The following is an 8,486-nucleotide window of genomic DNA, read 5'->3' on the forward strand; positions in this document are numbered from 1 at the left end:
CTGGCGAACTCAGTGGGACAGGCAGCATCTCTGGATAGAAGAAATGGGTGATGTTTCGGGTCGAGGCTGAAGAAGGATCTCTACCCGAAATGTCACCTATTCCTTCTATCCAGAGATGCTGCTGGTCCCGCTGAGTCATTCCAGCATTTAGTGTCTATCTTCGGTGTAAACCGGCATCTGCTGTTCCTTCCTACTTACTTCTGAAATCGTTTGAAGGCGAGTTGTCATTTGTATTCAGGAATGCTACCCCATAACTCATGGCTGTACCCGCATCATCCCTAATGATTCCTAATACCCCTCACATTTTATGCATCTCCCAAGAGAGTAAAGAGGTAATTATGAATTCCAACAAGGCAACATCCTTCCATGTTGGTAGACACAAAAAGCTGGAGTAACCCAGCGGATCAGGGGAACGGGAATGGAGTACTGAGTTCGGATGATCAGCCATGATCATATTGAATGGCGGTGTTGGCTCGAAGGGCTGAATGGCCTACGCCTGCACCTATTTTCTATGTTTCTAAAGTGGTTTGGTGTCGGATAAATTAGCTTCATGGCCCCGTGCGCTCAAGTCTCAATGTGCCTGGATTTGGATTTAGCAGATTTCTAGGGACAAAAGATCAGGTTATTCCAGCAAACCATCCCAAGAGCTTGGTCCCAAATGGACCATGTGCTACTATGACTAATCTTTTCCCCTCCAATTCTCTCATCACCTGCTATCCACAGCTATTTGAGAGGAAAAGCACACTTGGATAGTAATGTCCCATCCTAGCATATGATAGGCAGTCTGAAGAAGGGTCTCAACCTGAAACATCACATATCTTTCTCCAGACATGCTGCCTGATCCAGCATTTTGTATCTATCCAAGATGTTATAGGCCAAGCTTGATCTGACTCATCAGGGGGTCTTATTCAAATTAATTGACAGGGACTACCATGGACAATTGGACCAGACCAGACCTCTTTGCTACAATACAGAGACAACAGGCCTAACTGTGTAGGAAGGAACTGCAGATGCTGGTTTACACCAAAAGTAGATATAAAATGCAGGAGTTACTCAGCGGGACAGGTATTATCTCTGGATAGAAGGAATGGGTGCCATTTTGGGTTGAGACCCTTCTTCAGACTGAGAGTCAAGGGAGAGGGAACTAAGAGATATGAAAGGGTATTCAGATCTTCCACATCTCATTTCCCTTTGGTAAAGTAAAACTCCTGGTGAAGTCACTCAGTGGGACAGGCAGCATCTCTGGATAGAAGGAATGGGTGACATCTCGGGTCGAGACTCTTCATCAGACTGAGAGTCAGGGATGATGGAAGAGAGAGATGTGGCAGATATGGATACCCTTTCCATGGATAGTGTTAGTGTACGGGGTGATCGCCGGTCGGTGTGGATTCAGTGGCCCGTAGGGCATTATTGGGGATGCTACTGAATATTTCTCTCCATTCGAGGAACAATTGTTTGCTTCTTCTCTCCGCCTTCTCCACAACCAGTTTCAAAACCTTGCTGCCACCAATGCAGGTGTTTTATACAGTGTTAGATACATAGAAAATAGAAAATAGGTGCAGGAGTAGGCCATTCGGCCCTTCGAGCCTGCACCGCCATTCAATATGATCATGGCTGATCATCCAACTCAGTATCCTGTACCTGCCTTCTCTCCATACCCCCTGATCCCTTTAGCCACAAGGGCCACATCCAACTCCCTCTTAAATATAGCCAATGAACTGGCCTCAACTAACTTCTGTAACAAAGAGTTCCAGAGATTTACCACTCTCTGTGTGAAAAGAGTGGAGTAGGGGAATTCTTCCATGCCTTAGTCAGTTATTTATTCCTTCATTATTATTACCAACACCAATTAAATGGTCTTTATCACAATACATTTTGTTGGGCTTGCTGAGCATATATTGGATGTTGTGCTTTTTACATTACAATAGTTTTGAAATCCTGCAAGATGTTAAATAAATCAAAGTATTTCTCCGTTTCTGGCTATGGCTGTTTTTAACCAGCATTGCCCATGTCCAAGCAGCAAAAGACACTGTTACTATGGTCAGAATTTAGAACTGAAACAAAGGAGACATCAATTTAATCTCACAGTTATCTCAAGGTTAAATAGCTTCATATTTACACAGTGATAAGTTATTAACTATTTTCTGACTCAACAGAAACATTCAGCCAGGTAGACTTGTTTGATTAAGTCACAGTAAAGCTTTGTGTCGCCATTATTGTTTTAAACTTTTCTCAAATAACTCTTACCAATTTCTATAGAATAGAATCTATACCATGGAATTGTATCAGGATGTAGTTTTAGGAGCGGCACATGGCGCAGTGATCGAGTCGCTGCCTTACAGCGCCAGGGACCCGGGTTTGAACCTGACTACAGATACTGTCTGTAAGGAGTTTGTACCTTCTCCCCGTGACCCGTGTGGGTTTTCTCTGAGATCTTCGGTTTCCTCCCACACTCCAGAGATGTACAGCTTTGTTGGTCTGAAGAAGGGTTTCGGCCCGAAACGTTGCCTATTTCCTTCGCTCCACAGATGCTGCTGCACCAGCTGAGTTTATCCAGCATTTTTGTGTACCTACAGCTTTGTAGATTAATTGGCTTAGTATAAATGTAAATTGTCCCTAGTGTGTATAGGATAGTATTAATATGCAGGGATCACTGGTCGTCGGGGACTCGGTGGGCCGAAGGGCCAGTTTCCGCACTGTATCTCTAAACTAAAAAAATCTAAGAAGACTGTTATGCCCAAGACCACATTAAAAATCACAGAAAGGTGTGGACGTAGCCCAGTCCATCACGCAAACTAGCCTCCTCCCGCAGTGAATCCATCTACACTTCACGCTGCCTGGAGAAAGCATCCAACAGAATCAAAGATCACTCATACTCTGGTCATCTTCTTTTCCCATTTTCCCATCCTCTTATCAGGCAGCGGATGCAATGTACCACCAGATTCAAGGACAGATTTTTCCTCAGTATCATCAGACTCTTGAAAGGACCTCTTATAAGACAAGATGGACCCAAATGCTGGAGTAGTTCCACGGGAGCATCTCTGGATAGAAGGAATGGATAGCGTTTAAGGTCAATACAATACAATCAATTTTATTTGTCACATTGCACATAAAGTGCAAGTGAAATGAATTTGTCAGCAGCGGTACAATGATAAAGAACACACAATACACAATAAACTTTTAACACAAACATCCACCACAGCATTCATCTCTGGTGGAAGGCACAAAATGTGGCCAGTCCTCCTCCATTTCCCCCGTGGTCAGGACCAGAGTCCAGAGCCAGTCCAGGATCAGCTCTTCCCCACCGGAGACCGCGGCTTCAGGCTGGTGTAGGCCGCAGGCCGGCGGTCGAAGATTTAAAGTCCCCGCCGCAGCCAGAAGCACCGCAGACTGCAGGGCCGGCGGTCGAAGCTCCCCTCCAGGGGTGATGGTAAGTCCACGCCGGGTCGGCGGTAGAAGTTGGCCGCGGGCCGGCGATGGAAGCTTCTTCTTCTCCCGGGTCCCCCACGAGGGATCCCGGGCTGCGGACGCCGCGCCAGCTGAAACTCTGTATGGAGGAGGCGACCAAAACAGTTTCCCCCTCACCCCCCCCCCCCAAACCACCCCCCACACAAGACACACAAAGAACAAACTTAAAAACATACTAAAAAAACAAAAAAAGTTGAAAAAAACGGACACGCTGCTGACCCTTCGAGACCCTTCTTCAGACTGAAAAGCCAAGGATGTACTCCCGATCCCCCAGTCTACCTCACTACAGCTCTTGCACTCTTTCTTGCAGCTGCACATCCTCTGTACTATATACTGCATGGTTTGACTGTAAACATGGATGATTTACCCGGATTGCCCGCTAAAAAAATGGTTTCACGGAATCTCAGTACACGTGCCAATAAACCAACATCAAGCCCAGACCATTGATGTATCTAAAACATCTACCCAGTTCCTCTCACATGTGACCTTCTTTTCAACCTCAACCTCTGAACCCATCCCCCTATTATTAACTTATTTCCCCCCCTCAGCCACCTACCACATCTGGCCATCATCCCCTGTGTCCCATCACCCTTTCCCCTACTGTTCCCATCTACCCACCATCCATATAACCATATAACCATATAACCATATAACAATTACAGCACGGAAACAGGCCATCTCGACCCCTCTAGTCCGTGCCGAACACATAATCTCCCCTAGTCCCATATACCTGCGCTCAGACCATAACCCTCCATTCCTTTCCCATCCATATAACTATCCAATTTATTTTTAAATGATAAAAACGAACCTGCCTCCACCACCTTCACTGGAAGCTCATTCCACACAGCTACCACTCTCTGAGTAAAGAAGTTCCCCCTCATGTTACCCCTAAACTTCAGTCCCTTAATTCTCAAGTCATGTCCCCTTGTTTGAATCTTCCCTACTCTCAGTGGGAAAAGCTTATCCACGTCAACTCTGTCTATCCCTCTCATCATTTTAAAGACCTCTATCAAGTCCCCCCTTAACCTTCTGCGCTCCAAAGAATAAAGCCCTAACTTGTTCAACCTTTCTCTTTAACTTAGTTGCTGAAACCCAGGCAACATTCTAGTAAATCTCCTCTGTACTCTCTCTATTTTGTTGACATCCTTCCTATAATTAGGCGACCAAAATTGTACACCATACTCCAGAATTGGCCTCACCAATGCCTTGTACAATTTTAACATTACATCCCAACTTCTATACTCAATGCTCTGATTTATAAAGGCCAGCACACCAAAAGCTTTCTTTACCACCCTATCTACATGAGATTCCACTTTCATGGAACTGTGCACAGTTATTCCCAGATCCCTCTGTTCACCTACATTCTTCAATTCCCTACCATTTACCATGTACGTCCTATTTTGATTTGTCCTGCCAAGATGTAGCACCTCACACTTATCAGCATTAAACTCCATCTGCCATCTTTCAGCCCACTCTTCCAACTGGCATAAATCTCTCTGTAGACTTTGAAACTCTACTTCATTACCCGCAACCCCACCTATCTTAGTATCATCTGCATACTTACTAATCCAATTTACCACACCATCGTCCAGATCATTGATGTACATGACAAACAACAGTGGACCCAACACAGATCCCTGTGGCACCCCACTCGTCACTGGCCTCCAACCTGACAAACAACCATCCACCATTACTCTCTGGCATCTCCCATTCAGCCACTGTTGAATCCATCTTGCTACTCCACCATTAATACCCAACCATTGAACCTTCTTAACCAACCTTCCATGAGGAACCTTGTCAAAGGCCTTACTGAAGTCCATATACACAACATCCACTGCTTTACCCTCATCAATTTCCCGAGTAACATCTTCAAAAAATTCAAGAAGATTAGTTAAACATGACCTTCCAGGCACAAATCCATGTTGACTGTTCCTAATCAGACCCTGTTTATCCAGATGCTTATATATATTATCTCTAAGTATTCTTTCCATTAATTTGCCCACCACTGACGTCAAACTAACAGGTCTATAATTGCTAGGTTTACTCTTACCAACGGCTCCCCGGGCCTCTGTAGAAGCAAACCCCGCGCTGTATTTATACTTACAGCTGCAGGTAAGTCCTCCTCTCACCAACGGCTCCCCAGTCCGTCCCTTACTTGATTCCACTGGGAATTGACAAGCCCATAATTGTCTCTTCTTAAGAGTCAAGAGAGTCATACTGTCATGTGTCCCAGATAGGACAATGAAATTCTTACTTGCTGCCGCACAACAGAATATGTAAACATAATACAGAACAGGAGATAAAAGTTCAGTGTGTCTACAGACCATAGACCATATATATACACAATAAATAAACAGATATATTGCAACAATAATAATAGATTGCTTTTGTTCAGAGCTTATTTGATGTCATGTTTAATGGCCTGATGGCTGTGGGGAAGATGCTGTTCCTGAACCTGGATGCACCAGATTTCAGGCTCCTGTACCTTCTTTCCGATGGCAACGGTGAAATGAGTGTGTGACTAAGTGAGGTGGGTCTTTGATGATGTTGGCAGCATTTTTGAGGCAACAACTGCGATAAATCCCTTCGATGGTGGGGAGGTCAAAGCCAGTGATGGACTGGGCAGTGGTCACAACTTTCTGTAGTCTTTTCCGCTCCAGGGCACTCAAGTTGCCGTACCAAGCCACGATGCAACCGGTCAGCATGCTCTCTACTGTGCACCTGTAGAAGTTTGAGACAGTCCTCCTTGACAAACCGACTCTCCGTAATCTTCTCAGGAAGTAGAGGCGCTGATGTACTTTCTTTATAATTGCATCAGTGTGCTGGGACCAGGAAAGATCTTCGGAAATATGTACGCTCAGGAATTTGAAGCTCTTGACCCTTTCCACCATCATCCCGTTGATATAAATGGGACTGTGGGTCCCTATCCTAACCCTTCCAAAGTCCACAATCAGTTCCCTGGTTTTGCTGTTGTTGAGAGCCAGGTTGTTGTGCTGGCACCATTTGGTCAGTCGGTCGATTTCTGCATTCTATACTCTGACTCATCACCATCTGTGAATCATCTCACAACAGTGGTGTCATCGGTGAACTTGATGATGGAGTTCACACTGTGTCCGGCTATGCAGTCATAAGTATTGAGTATAGTGAGTATAGAGTATCACCTGTCACGATCTCCATCCTTCCCTTCCCCACCTGACTTTATCTTTCGTTCAACCCCTCTTTGCCTGGATCTCAGTTCTTGCATACGCCCCCCCCCCCCCCCCCCCCCCCACCCACCTCACCCCTCCCCCCCACCTCACCCCTCCCCCTCACCTCTTTATACAACTATCATCCCTCTACTTTATCAGTCCAGGTGAAGGGTCTCGACCCAACATGTCAACAGACCATCTCAACTCCACGGATGCTGTCCGATCCACTGCTTCCCTGAAAGCTGTTAGTTTTATTTTGCATTATGTAAGTGAATATTTCAGTAATATGTCTTTACCTGCAGTAATTTCCCTGAATAAGCATTGCATACTGAAAACATCTAGCACAGAAACTGAGAAAGCTGCTGAAATTTCACATTTTAACTAAAATGTTTTATATTGGGTTAGCAATCCAAAGGCCACATCAAAGACCACAGGGCATCATAGAGGCACAGTGGTAGAATCGTTGCCTTACAGCATGTGTGACCCAGTGTTCGACCCTGACTGCTAGGGCTGCCTCAGGTACGGAGTTTGCACATTCTCCCTCTGACTGCATGGGTTTCTCCACACATTCCAAAGACATGCTGGATTGTAGGCAGGTTACTTTGGCATCTCTAAATTGTAGCAATTGGGTACGATGGAACTAGTGCACAGGTAATCGCTGGTCAGCATGGATGTGGTGGGTCAAAGGGCCTGATTCCACGCTGTATCTCTCAACTAAACTAAACCTTTCAGATCCCTTATAGCGAACAATTACTTTTTTCTAGTTATTCCCACTTACTGCATATTTGAATGATTTCTCTAACTTCAAGTAATCCTGACCAAAGATCCAATACAGGGCTCGAAATTAGCTGTTGCCCGGGTGCCAATGGCCACCCAAAGTGCCGCCGGGCAACCTAAATGCCGAGTCATTTTGCCCGGCTTGGCACTGCAGATACTGGTTTATACCGAAGATAGACACAAAAACTGGAGTAACTCTGCGGGTTAGGCAGCATCTCTGAAGAAAAGGAACGTGACGTTTTGTATCGGCGGCGGCAACAGCTGTAGTACGGGGCAAAGGTACTAGGTGCGGGGTGACGGAGGGTCGGAGCGAATGACGGGCCCCGCACTGCAGCAGCGGCAGCAGCTCCACCTCCTCCCGCACCCCACCCGCCCTGATAGCGGCCGCTGCTAACCACTCTGCCAACGGCGATAACCGCTTTCAAAACAAACCCTCCCGCACACCGAGGCCAGAGGAGGGAGGAAGGGGGAGGCCCCCTACTGCCGTCTGAAGCACCTGCACCGCTCGGCCCCGCACCTTCCTGTTGGCTGGCGGAGGAGGAGAGGTGGTGGCGAGGAGATCCCAACCGCCTCCCACTTTGGCGGTGGACAGGAACGGCCAAGGCAGCGGGGCGATGATGCCGGTGTTGTCTGAGGAGCGCTGACCTGCCTTCCTCCACCACCTCCCCCCCCCCCCCCCCCCTTTTCTCTCTCTGGATGCTATTCCTTTGTCTTTTCCTTTATCACCTATTCATTTTCTCCAGAGATGCTGTCTGGCCCATTGAGTTGCTTCAACATTTCATGTTTATCTTTAGTTTATAGTTTATTACTACATTATTCAAGAATAAATGAAAAAGATTTGCAGTTATTGACTGTTGTATTTTCATCTTCGCAGAGAAGACGCTACTGAGCCTGTAGCCACTAAAGATCAAATCAAACAATTGATAAATTATTATCTGCTTTTATAAACAAAACTACTCAGCAAGTCAAAAGAAAACCAATGATTAATCTCATCTTTAAACATTTAAATCTTGTTAAATTTTAAGTATCAACACTTAAATACATAATCACTGC

The sequence above is a fragment of the Amblyraja radiata genome, chromosome 9, assembly GCF_010909765.2.
Source record: "Amblyraja radiata isolate CabotCenter1 chromosome 9, sAmbRad1.1.pri, whole genome shotgun sequence".
Taxonomy (NCBI): Eukaryota; Metazoa; Chordata; class Chondrichthyes; order Rajiformes; family Rajidae; genus Amblyraja; species Amblyraja radiata.